Here is a 14,331-nt window from a genome sequence, read left to right on the forward strand (position 1 = left end):
TTGGTACTCTCTTTCATCAAATTAATTTTCGACGACTCTTTTGTTTCTTGTTCCGAAACTACATTAAGATTGGACTGTTTTTTTTTTTTTTTTGTAATCGTATATACATGTATACCTTCTTCATGCCAACTCTTTAGTGATTGAGATTTTGAAACTTCTAATAATGATCAAGTTACCCTTGTAAGTTATCGAAGCTTGCTTTAAGATAAGTCTTCTCAAACATTTTTCTTTTCTTTTTTTAGAAACTTATTTGTGACTTTGGTTTATCAGTAATTGCCCTTAAACATGCTCCAAAGTGAAGTCAATTGTGTTTTTCTTGCTTTTGGATAAATCACCCCAAAAACATTGCTATTATTATTTATTTATTTATTTACTTTAATCTTTGGCAATTTAAGATGCTTCATGTTTCAAGCAAATTATGTTTGATTTTTATTCCTAATGCAGCCCATCGTGATATTTATTATTCTTTTTACTTTGTTTGGTGTAATTGCTATCATATATGATAAAAGTTGTCTCTAATTTTCTTTGTTATGTCTCTAAAATATATGATAGTATTTACGTGTATAACTTGCTTAATAAATCTCTATCAGTACCTCTTCATATGGGCATCTATGAAAATACAATTAAATAATTTATCTTAGCTTTACATATTTTATTTTGGTAGAAAGTTTCACATATTTATTTCTACAATTAATGATGAATTATTTGATAATGTGTGTTGATGTGATATTTGAAGATGTGTGATTTAAAGATGTTGTTGATTATCATTTGATGCTGTTATACTATGAAGCTGATATGAGATGAATTATTTATATGCTGCATATACTGCTGAGTCTTATTTAAGATGTAAGTGTCGGTCTAAGTCAATGAGTTATAAGATGTTCATGAAGTTTCTAAGACGTAGGAAGTTGAGTCCATTGCATACTCATTCAAAGTTGGGGGCTTGATGCCCTGGAATGCTTAGTCATTCACACGATTGGTGAGGGCTTGATGCCCTGGAGCTTTTGCTCATTTTTGTTGGGGGCTTGATGCCCTGAAGAGCCTATTTACGCTCATATATGTTGGTTGGGGGCTTGATGCCCTGGAGTTTTAGCTCACTATGTTGGGGGCTTGATGCCCTGAAGAGCCTATTTACGCTCATATAAGTTGGTTGGGAGCTTGATGCTCTGTATTGGTACCACATGCATTTGCATTATTAAGATGTCTAAGATCGTTTAAGATGATTGAGAAGTTGAAGTTGCATAGTCGAGTTGTTAAGATGTCAAGTTGTCAAGTTGTTAAGATGTCAAGTTGTCGAGTAGTTAAGTTGTTAAGACGTTTTTAATTGTATTTATGATGATATAAGATGATGTTTTATGATTACATTTATGAAGATGTATGATGATGTTTGTGATTGTATTTTGTTGATGTATGATGAAGTTTATGACTAATGTAGGAAGATTAATGATATTAGTTAAAGAAGTTTAAGTTGTTATATATAATTAATGAATTATATGAAGCTTATGTTGTTAAATGTAATTAATGAGTTACCTGCTTAATATTATTGTTTGAGAAATCTCACCCCTTTGCTTGAAAATGTTGCTCTTCGTGTGGGTAACTTGCAGGTAACCAAGATTAGTTGCGGTCGTGAGTGAACTCCTCACAAATGTGTCTTTAGGTGCTCTGATACGTAACGGGATGGGATTATGTCTTTACTTTCTATTCCTTACGTATTGCTTATGGATTTTTATGAATAAATGATGAACAAAGACTTTATGAGATTTTATGATAAGGCCTGCGTGCCAAAGACTTTTTATGATGTTGAACTAATTCCGCTGCGAAGTTTTGAAATACTTATGTTAAATGATTTTGAAGGATAAATTGTTATTTATTTCATTTATGAATTTTAAGAAGTGTAGCATTCCGTTTATGATTGAAAAATACTCTGATTTATTAAGAAATTTTTACGTTGGGAAAACGGGGTGTTACAGAGATCACTCACAACTGCACTATTCTCCGTTACCTGCAAGTTACTCATACGAAGAGCAATATTTTCAAGCAGAAGGGGTGAGATTTCACATTCATTAATAGCAAATAACAATTCATAAAAACTAATCAACATACACATGTTCAACATTAAATAAACATCTGTTAACATCATCTATTAATGTCAGAACAACATTATTATCATCAAGAACAGCAACAACAACTCAAGTACTCATCATTTATATCATGTTATGACGACTCTACAATGCAACAACGACTCCTTATCTTAAACAACAACATCTTAGACAACTTCGACATGCATGTGGTACCACAAGGGCATTAAGCCTCCATCTCTAAGGTCATATTTGGACCTGTCGGGCATTAAGCCCCCATCTCTAAGGTCATAAAGGACCTGTCGGGCATTAAGCCCCCATCTCTGACTATGCAACGACACAACTCTAATGCAACAACTTCATCTTTAATGTTAATTTCAATACATATTATTCACAAGATATCATCATGTCAAAACAGCACTACTGGAACACAATTTAATCAGCAACATTCTTCATATTTACATCAGAACCCAACCCATCATGGAATCAAGCGAAAGGACAAGAATTCGCGAAAACAGCAGGTATGTACTGCACTAGCTCGCAAGGCAAGCTACACTACTCGCAATGGCGAGCTCAACTGGGAAGCTAGCGAGGCGCACAAAAGTACTCGCAATGGCGAGCTCAGGGTGTTTGCTCACGAGGCGAGCGCATTCACTCGCAATGGCGAGCTCAGGGGTTTACTCGCGAGGCGAGGAGATTCACTCGCAATGGCGAGCGATGACAGAACAGTCTGTCGCAGCCTCTCTGTTCTCACTCACAGGCATCCAAAATTCACTACCCAAGCCCCAAAATCATCAGGAATCAACATCTAAACGTTTTCTATGACTGATTAACATCTTTCTACGTCAAATTACACAAAATTCACTTAAATATTCCGTTTTTAATAATTCTTCACCTAATTCCCAAATTCTCAAACCTACCACAATTGATTAAATTTCATGAATTAAAACTTGATACTAATGAGAGTTAGTCTCACCCTTACCTTAGGTTATTTTTCTGAAATCCAACAGCCGCGTTCTTCGTTCTTAGGGTTCTCTCTGACTTCTCCTCTTTTCTCCTCTTTTCCCAATCGTACGCGTTCTAATTTTTCTTTCTTTCTAACTGACTTTTAAACCCTTTCTCTAATTGCTCTTCTCCCTAAAAACTACTCTCTTCCCTAGTAAATAATTATTTCTAATAATAATACTCCTCCCCCACATAGTAATGATATTAATACTTATAATATCATTTATTAATATATATTCCATCAAATATATATATATATATATATATATATATATATATATAATAAATCATATAATATTCTACTAAAATGCTATAAATCAATTATTAATAGATATTAAAAAGTGGGCGTTACAGTAATAGTTTAAGTTTTACTTTGCATAGGTAAAAAAAGGCAAAAAAACGTACGTAATGCGGTTTATGTTATTGTCTTTCCAGTTTAGTTTGCTCTCTTTTTCCGTGTCGTAGCAGTTGCTTTTATTTTCTGTTTAGTGGCAAAAAATATATTGTATCACGCAAAAAATTAATGAAATCGTTGTTGATTGCAATTGAAAGCATTTAACTTGCAGATTTTCGAATAAGAATTGATTTTAATAGCTTTTATGCAGTATGCACTAATTGCTCTGCCAATTAGTGTGTATTGAATGCATTCATGACTGCAATGATGATATTAACAAAAAACTTTCTTAGAAAAATACATTTAATGAGCACTAATTGCTTTTATGTCTGCAATAAATAGGAATATACCTATCTATAATTCCCTTACGAAAAAACTTTCTTGGAAAAATACAAATAATTTGCACTAATTGCTTTTATGGAGGCAATAAATAGGTAGTAATTGCATTTAATAAGAGTTACTTTTAATAGAAAAACTTTCTTCGAATAAGAATTGGTTTTAATAGCTTTTATGCAGAATGCACTAATTGCTCTGCCAATTAGTACGTATTGAATGCATTCATGACTGCAATGATCATATTAACAAAGAACTTTCTTAGAAAAATACATTTAATTTGCATTAATTGCTTTTATGACGGCAATAAATAGGTAGTAATTGCATTTAATAAGAGTTACTTTTAATAGAAAAATTTTCCATGTATAAATTTTCTATGTATACACGCGAGTGAATATGCCTATATGTAATTCCTTTACTATTAAAAATACATTGATTGCTACTCGAAATTTCAGGTATGAGAGCAATACAAATCAATTCGCAATAATTGCATTTTATGACTACAATGGATAATAATTAGTACCAGTAGAATACTATGGTCAGTTGTACGTTGCAATTTCCAGAGTCACTTCAAAACAAGGTTTGAAAATACTAATCGTTGATGGAGATGGAGAGAGCACTGATACGACCTCAAATGTTGATTATCAATGCTGCCATTATAAATTCAATGAGATTAAACAAATCTCAAACCAAAACCATTATGTGAATCATTATAAAAATTATGTTGATGTTATTTAAAAAAAATTGTGTTAAAACAAGCTTACGTGGTACATCAAACACCATCAACATAATTAAGAAAGACAACATCAACGCTGGCATTATAAATTCAATGACATTAAACAAGTCTCAAACTAAAACCATTATGCCAATATAAAACAAATCCCAAAATAAAACCAAGAACCAAAGGGGGTGCAGAGGAGGCAACAACGAATCCTATAGGAAGCAAAGTGGCAACGGTGCACTCTTCAGTCTCAGTGATAAAAATTCTTTCTCAGTGTCTCACCGCTTACGATATATATATATATATATATATATATATATATATATATATCATTGTTAAATAAATCCTAAATTTATTTAAGTAATAGTTTTTTTTTTATTGAATTGGATTATGACGAGTTATTGAGCCACTTCACTTTAACTTTGTCCAACTCATAGAATAAAAAAATAAAAACAACTAGTTGGTGGGCCAGCCCGGTCCGGTCCGTTCCTGCCCACCCATTTTTTCAACGAGTTAAGCGGGATGAGTCAATCAAGACCTCCATGAGATCAACTATTGAACTCCAACCTCATAGCCGATACAATCAATCAAGAGGTACTTTAGGATACAATTGAAACCCATCGATAAGTAAGTGTATATGAAGCCATATCCAGAATGGGTCCGACAGATTGGTGCCTATGTCCAACGGTTATAAAACTCTTGACTTTGCTACCTTCTCGGAGGAAGATGAAAAATCGACTATGGAGCATAATGTAGATTCATCGCAATGCAGTGAGGGGAAGCAGAACGAGTTTCACAAGTTACAGTTGTTCTCTTTATCGTTGACATGAATAGCCTTCTCGTGGTACTCGTTCCTCCCATCAAATTCAATCCAAACATGAGCAGTTATGGAAATGTGTTTCCATTACAAATTTATTGGCCTCTATCAGAATTTACATGAATCTTAAACAACAAGCGAATATATTAGTTGCAAACTTCGTTAAGAGGTTCAGAAAAACTGATGGGAAATGCTCGGTTCAATTTCCTGACATTGAATATGCATCAATAGACCTACAACTACAAGAGAATTTGGTTGGACAAGTTTGTTATGACTTGAACAAATTGGACGAGTTTGACAATGATGATATGTCGGTCGATGCTTCCCTATGTGATGCAACGATAGTCGAGGGAGAGGTCCACACCTAGTATTCCTTCCACATTGTATCAAAGGATTACATTCAATGGCTGGAGTTGACTATGGATTGCATATTTGCATTACGGGTCCAGTCTATTAAAATTTAAAATACATTCTTCTAGAACAACTGCTACACTTTTAGATAGTCACCAACTACTCTCATTATATATTTTATTTCACCAGTTCTAAAATAATTTTATAAAATTGCCACACTTATTTATCTATTACTTTTCTGAATCTATATTGAAAAATCTAAGACAACATTTGAAAGCATAAATAAGTAGGAAATATTTTTTGTAAGTTAAATATCTTTCCAACATTTTTTTTAAGAACAATATCTTTCCAACATTAAAAGGCGGTTCTTTACTAAATTAAATAACAATGTTCATGAATCTCAAGCTGAAAAACTTAGAGATTAGACTATTCCTCCGAAAGGAAGAAGGTTTTCCTTATAAATTGCAATGTGCAAACAAGATGACTCTTCTTTGGCTTCAATTTTCTCAATCCTTTGGGTATTTAAATCAAACCAGCCTAGCTCAAAATCTTTTTCCTTGAAGAATATACAATTCTCGTTCCTTACTGACATACCAGAGATAAGAGGACAAGTTAAGGGTCCGAAAACAAAAAAAATTTAATCCACGATTCCTTGACACCAAGTTTACCCAAAACCCAAATGTGAAAATCAGGCGTCCTATCATAATTAGTGATGTAAGAAAGAGACCCATTTAACTCCACCAATCCCATTTTCATCCGTTTATATTTTATATCTGTGTTAGAGGGTAATGGAGTTGCAAGGAATGTTTCTTTTCTAAAGTCAAACGGCACCATAACAGGTCCTTCAGTCAACAACCAATGGCAAAATCCATTCATGTTCACGAGAGAACCTGGGCAAGAAACAGGCATATCAACCCCATCGAGTTTCCACCAAGAATTACTTTTGAGGCTATAAATCTCCTAGAAAGGGTCATACAAGTTGACTATGAGCTTTTTTTTCCTCCCAAAAACTATCATTCAAATCCAGCTCGTGCACATCTCTCTCCCAAAAAGCATCATCCTTGTCCGACAAATAAACCCAATCACCTCTAAGGGATAATAAACCTTCCGAATCACCTTAAAATCATCTTTATATTGAATATTTATTTATTTATATATTTTTGTTCAAGTAGCCGATCGACTGAAGCTTGCACATTTTAAAAATGTGGAAAAATGGAATGTGCGGAGTGTAACGCCCTACTTTTATTATTTATTATTTTATTGAGATTAGATGTCTTTTGATAATTTAGTCGACTTATTTTGATGAGTGATATTTTGTTATGTTATACGCTAGTATTTACTAGTATAATATATATGTTATTTGGTGTAGAAATATATTTGTTATTTTGTGTGGAAATATATATGTTATTTGGTGTAGAAATATATTTGTTATTTTGTGTGAAAATATATATATATATATATATATATATATATATATATATATATTATTTGGTGTAGAAATATATTTGTTATTTTATGTGGAAATATATATGTTATCTGGTGTAGAAATATATTTATTAGTAGCCCCTATTGTATATATTTAGTGGAAGAATATATTTAGTGGAGAAATATAATTATTAGAATAAGTAGATTTGGGGGCTGAAATAGAAAGAAGAAAGTTATTGGGCCTAATTAGATTTAAGAAGAGAAGTTAGTATTATAAATAGAGGAGATATTAGGTTGAAAGACTAACATATGCAAAAAAAACAAGGATTTGGAGAAAACAAGGTTTAGAGAGAAGAGAACAAGAGGAGAGAAGAACCAAGAGAAGGACTGCCAATCGATAATTCTAAGGTAAGGGTGAGGCTATCATTCGGTAAAATTAAGTCTGTAATTCTGAATTTGCAATTAACATGTTCTAGGATTAGTTTATGAGAATTTGCGAATTAGGGTTCTGAGAGAGAATTGATGATTAGATGATGAGAAGTTGTTAGATTGATGTAGAAATTATGTACATACCTTAGATAATCCATGGGTAATCATAATCATAGAGCTTGAAGTGAATTTATGTTGTTCTTGAAGGTTTTCATGAAAAATGGGTCAAATGGTGATTTTTGTTGAAAGGGTGTTTTAGTTCAAGTTTTATATTGATTTGGGTGTCTTTTCATGTTTAGAAACGTATAAACAAACTTTGGGACCAAATTTGGGCTTAAGGGATTCAAAATTGGGATTTTGGGATGAAAAATGGAGTTTTCCCGAGAGCTATCTCTGACAGCATTCTATGTTTTATGTTTTTGCATCTTTTTCACACATTTCAGTTTTGAATTGGCTTTAGGTGTAAACACGAAAGTTGTTGGTATGGATGTTAGCTTTCTAATGCCGTTGGTTTGACTTCAAAAGGATTTATAGAACTTGAGTTATGGTCAAATTACTGTACGTAGGTCACAGTGAATTTTTATGGACTTTCAGCACAAACTTTTCCAAATTTAAAATGAAAACTGGTATTGATCGGTACAGAATTGGTCTTAGGTGTAAACATGAAAGTTTTAGATCATTTTGTTAGCTTTTCAGTGGCTTTGGTTTGACGTAAAAATGATGTTTGGTCTTTGAGTTATGATGAAAATACTACAAGGAGGTCTTAGCGAAATTGCACAGTGACAGCATTCTCGGTTTCATGTTTTTGCGTTTTGTTCGTATGTTTCTGTTTTGAATTGATCTTTGTTGTGCATGATTATTTATGTTCTTACAAAGATGCATGATGAATTGTTGATACTTGAATACGATGATATATGATGAATTGTTGATGTTTGAATACGATGTTATATGATGAATTGTTGATGTTTGAATATAATAATAATGATGATCTGTGAAGTTGTTATAAGACGACTAAGAATATTAGTGATGTGCGATTGTTATATATGCACTATATGTGTTATTTATGATGCTTATGTTGATGTGATGCTTAAGATGCTATTATTATCATTTGATACTGTTATGTTATGATGCTGATATGAAATGACTTTATAAGTGCTGCATATGTTGCCGTTGATCTTATTTAATATGTAAATGTCAGTCTAAGTCAAAGAGTTGTAAGATGTTCATGAAGTTTCTAAGACGTAAGATGTCGAGTCCATGCATACTCATTTAAAGATGAGGGCTTATGCCCTAAGAGCTTTTGCTCAACGACGACGAGGGCTTATGCCCTAGGAGCTTTTGCTCAACGACGATGAGGGTTTATGCCCTAGGAGCTTTTGCTCAACGACGATGAGGGCTTATGCCTTAGGAGCTTTTGCTCAACGACGATGAGGGCTTATGCCCTAGGAGTATATTTATGCTTAACGACGATGAGGGCTTATGCCCTATGAGCTTTTGCTCAACAACGATGAGGGCGTATGCCCTAGGAGCTTTTGCTCAACGACGATGAGGGATTATGCCCTAGATTGGTACCACATGCATTTGCATTTTCATGATGATCAAAGATGGTTTAAGACGTTAAGAGTTGCATAGTCGAGTCTAGATGTATTGTTAAGTCAAGTTGTTAAGTTGTGATGTTTTAACGAATTACTTTGTGATGCCTTTTAGTATGATGATATGTGACGATGATTGTGACTGCTATATGATGATATATTGCTAAGATGAAATGATGATGTCTATGTATTTGATTATAATTGTTAAATTATAAGATGTTTATATTGTTAAATGTAATTTATGATTTATGAGCTTAATATTATTGTTTGAGAAATCTCACCCCTTCTGCTTGAAAATGTTGCTCTTCATATGGGTAACTTGCAGGTAACCAAGATTAGTTGCGGTCGTGAGTGGACTCCTCACAAGTGTGTCTTAGGTGCTCTGATACGTAACGGGATGGGAATTTTGACATTGTTTTATGTTCCTTACGTATTGTTTTAAGAGATTTATAATGAAGTTGTTGGATTTGAACTAATTATTATGTTTTAGACTATTTATGAGACTTTTATGATGAAGCCTTCGTGCCAAAGACTATTTTAGATGATGAATAATTCCGCTGCAAAGTATTAATTAATTGTTGATTGAATTTCGAAGGATAAATATTAATTTATTCCATTTATGATTTTTAAGAAATGTGACATTCCGTTTTGTGATAAAAAAACTCTGATAATTGTTATGAAATTTTTACGTTGGAAAAACGGGGTGTTACACGAAGATCGAACCTTGACCTTTTCAAATGATATGCAATGTTTTTGTCCGCTGAGCTAAACTAATGTGGACATATCAACTACTCCCTCCATCCCTGTATGTAATTAATGTGTCTATTTTGTATGTTAATGTTACCAAATTATCCTTTGTTTGTATGTGTATTAAATTTGACGTTTCATATTTCAAGATAAGTTAGTAGTATTAATTAGGGTATGTTTAGGAAAAAAAATAATAAATGCATCTAGTAATTTGAAAAAGGGTTTACATTTAGGGACAAAAATAAAGTCAAATGCGTGTTTAGATATAGGGACGGAGGGAATATTTATTTAAGGGTCTTGCTAACCAGTATCATAAGGATTAAAGAATCCTTTTATAGAAACTTTGCTTTGAAAATATAAATTTTGACCTGTCTTCTTAATAAGTACACCACTTTTAATACAAACTTACTAATTTTAACACTTTAACCAATATCTTTTATGTAATTAACCCGGTTATAATTTATAAAAGGGTTAATATGTCTTTACCCCCGTAATTTGGATGAGTTTCGGTTTGTCTCCTGTAAAAAAAGTTTAGATTCCAACCCTATAATATAAAGATTCTCCACAAAACACCCCTGACCCCATCGAGACGCTGACGTGGCACGCCACTGTGTAATTATTTTATTTTTTTAAAACCTGACACGTGTGTAATGGACATTGACGTGGCACACCACTGTGTAGTTATTTTAATTTTTATTTTTTTAAAACCTGACATGTGTGTAATGGTTTAAAAAATTATTTTTAAAAAGATAAAAATACTGAAAATTAATTTTCAAATTGAAAATAAGAAAAAAATTAAAACAAAAAAAAATTGGATTTTTTCAAAAAATAAAAAATTCAGAAAAAATATTAATTTTTTTTACCAACATTCAAAAATTAGCTTATATTATTTTTTTCGAATAATTTTTAAATTTTTTTAAAAGTTTCAAAATATAGTAAGTTTAGGAATTTTTTTGGAAATATATATATATATATATATATATATATATATATATATATAAAGAAAACAACCCATTTCAGATCTTTCGGATTGACCGTTTCTTTTCAAAAATGTCCCCAAATAGATAAGAATAAATTTAAATATTAAAAAAATTTCCAGTTTTTTTTTATCTTCAATTTTTAAATATTAAAAAATATTCCAAAATTTTTGAAAATAATTTTAAAAAATTATGGAAAATTAAAAAAATTTGAAATATATATTTTTCATAAATTATAAATTTTGGAATTTTCGAAAAATATATATTTCAAAATTTCTAAAAAACTTGGAAAATATTTTTCGTAATAAAAAAAATCCTGATTTTTTTTTATTTTTTTTTTTAAAAATAGGCACAAATGCCATGTGTAGCTTTAAAAAATATGAAAAACAAAATTAATTATACAGTCAGCACGCCACATAATCAGATATGCACAGTCAGCATGTCAGTCAGCTCGCCACGTCAGCAATTCTGTACGTCACATGGGTTAGGGTCTAAAATCAAAGAATCTTATTTTACAGGTTGGAATCTAATTTTTTTTACAAGAGGATAAACCGAAACTTGTCCAAATTACAGGCGTAAACCATCGATAAAAAATTTCTTAAAAAAAAGTAGTGAAAAAGTGTTGAATATCTCCCTCTCTCACTCAGCGCTGTGTTCTTTCACTCCCTTCACCGAGCTGCTTTACTCTTCAGTCTTCACCTCATTCATGGCGGCTGCTGCTTCAACAACAGAGACGACAAAGGTTAGTAATACTTCTCAAAGTAGTCACATACACGACGACATTGCTTTTTCCATTCTCTCAAAATTGCCTATCAAATCTCTCACTCGCTTCACTTGTGCTCAAAAATCATGGTCTCTTTTATTCCAAAACCCTAATTTCATGTACATGTTTGGTACCAATTTCTTCATACCCAAACATCACGATGACGACAACGAAGAAACTCGTCTCCTACTAAAGAAAAAGTCATCGGGTTTTCTCAGTCAGGAATCACTTTACATCCTTTCAGGTGAAAAGTTTGAGAAAAGGGTCAGTTTAGATTGACCTCCTCCTTTTCAAGTGGATGATGACATTTGCATTCCTTTTCGCATTCCTTTTCCTCTTAGTATTCACATTTTGGGTTCTGCTTCTCTTAACGGCACTCTTTGTCTCTATAGAGGCCTTGACACTATATAAAATTGTTTTGTGGAATCCTTTTTCCGCGGAATTTAAGGTCCTTCCTCCTAGCATTCAACCACATGGAAACATCGAGACTAATCTTCCTCCTTGTGGATTTGGTTATGATTGTGTTAGAGATGATTTTAAGGTGATTCGGGTGGTTGATTGCTTTGAAGTTGAGCCTTTCTGGGAGATTTATAGTCTCAAAAGTAATTATTGGAGGAAACTTGATGGGGTTGATGATATGCCTGATTTTTACCCAGGTTTTGTGTCTCTGGTAAACATGAATGGATTTTGCCATTGGTTGATGGTCAAAGGAGATAATATTGTGATATTGTGTCGTTTGACTTTAGCAGTGAGACATTCATTGAAACACCCTTCCCTGCTAACCCTGATATAAAATATGAATTGATGAAAAGGGAATTAGTGGAGTTAAATGGGTCTCTTTCTTACATCACTTGTTATGACAAGACGCCTTATTTTCACATTTGGGTTTTGGGTGAACTCGGTGTCAAGGCATCGTGGACTAAATTCTCTGTTGTTGGACCCTTAACTTGTCCTCTTATCTCTAGTGATGGTATCTCAGTGGGGAACAAGAACCATGTATTCTTTATGGAAAAAGAGATTTTGAGCTAGGCTGGTTGGATGTAAGTACCCAAAGGATTGAGAGAATGGAAGCGAAAGATAAGTCATTTAGTTCGCACATTGCAATTTATAAGTAGGAATAGTCTAATCTGTAAGTTATTCAGCTAGAGATTCATGAACATTGTTATTAGATTTTTTTATCAAGAGCGTTATTAAGTTATTTAGTAATTGCATGTTTTGTATGCATGTCAGCTGAACAGGTTTTCTAATTTTGAGGTTCTATACTCCATAACACCGTGACTTTGTTATTTAACATTTATTTGTATGGAGAAATGAGATGTATAACCTATTTGTTCTTGGTAGCAAGTGCAAGATAATTGATTGATATAAATTGTCTATTTACTCTACTATGTTTATGTATTCTGTTGGATTAAATCATGTGTGATTGTGCATGCATTTTATCAAGGGATTATATCCGGGTACATGCTGAAAGAGTATTAGATAAGTTGTTTTTTTACCCTTCGACTTCTCTGTAACTTATAGTTACTCTTATTTTGGGAAACATCTCTAGTGCCTGCAGTGAACCATACAGTATTGTTCAATTCCTCACTTGGATTGATTAATTCCTATTCTCTTCATATGTCAAAGATACTAAAGTTTGTGCATACAACTTATCTAATATATGATTAACATATTGATTAACATTAAACAGTAGTTATAGAATTAGTTATAGAATGTATTTCAAACTTTGGTTCCATGAGACTTAATAATAAATAGAGCTTAACTAATCATTGGTAGGATTTCTTATGTAAAAAGTGATTAGACTGTTTTGCTATACTATTCTCCTGGGTCGTGACAAGTGAGACAGCTTATCTGCTCTACATTCACTCTTTCAACATGTACCAGGTTTGGACAAAGAGAATAAGATTAGTATCTATGTAACAATTTTCTGATTTGCAGACTTGCAATTTTTGATGTGCTGATCATTATTTATGTGCATATTTGATTTTGGACCATGGCATCTTCCATTTCAATACCATAGTCTCTACTTCTACCTGCATTGATTTCATTAGTTAAGCAAAACTTAAGCTTGAAACCTTGAAACCTTGTTTCGTTAATAGGAAGAATTCGAATCCAGATTATTTTAGTAGTTAAGACATGTAATATCTATAACAATCTGAGATTTAACTATAGTTCTAATTTAGCACTAATTGGTAGCATGCAGGCTATAATTTATTGATATAGATTACTCTACTCTATTTTTGTATTCTCATGAGCATGTTTACATTCTATCCTGATATACCAAAGTTCAATATATCAGGCTAGTAGAGAATACTCTCAAACAGGTGAAGATATGATTACATGACTACTGTTTTTAAATCAGACCAAGACATTTAGATAAATCCACCAACTGGATGGAAGTTTTCATTTTCAGTGATTATTGTATTCTGAGGAAACAATTTGAAATCATGTTTATGATGATTCTTTTTTGCTTCTGTGTACTTTGTTATGTTAAGCAGTTCACAAATATTTATATTGTAGATTATAGATACAGTCTTTTGTTTAAAAAGTATAAAATACATGAAACCAGCAGATCTTGTATTTGTGATTGATGACAGCAAATACATGATCTTGTATATTGTAAATCCTAGTTATCAATCAGAAGGGAACGTATATTAGGATGGATACAGTCCTTTAATTTTGTTTTTTATTACATTATT

The 14,331-nt window shown here is 32.3% G+C and overlaps 2 pseudogenes; one reads left to right on the forward strand and one right to left on the reverse strand.

The window, feature by feature from the left end:
* Positions 1-5,986: 5,986 nt before the first annotated feature.
* On the reverse strand, positions 5,987-11,453 carry LOC146898084 (uncharacterized; annotated as a pseudogene).
* A 51-nt stretch (positions 11,454-11,504) lies between these two features.
* Positions 11,505-12,995, forward strand: LOC146898085 (putative F-box protein At3g16210; annotated as a pseudogene).
* The last annotated feature ends 1,336 nt before the right edge of the window (positions 12,996-14,331 follow it).

Source organism: Medicago sativa, chromosome 8 (assembly GCF_051527215.1).
Source record: "Medicago sativa cultivar Bolivia chromosome 8, Bolivia_mono, whole genome shotgun sequence".
Lineage (NCBI taxonomy): Eukaryota > Viridiplantae > Streptophyta > Magnoliopsida > Fabales > Fabaceae > Medicago > Medicago sativa.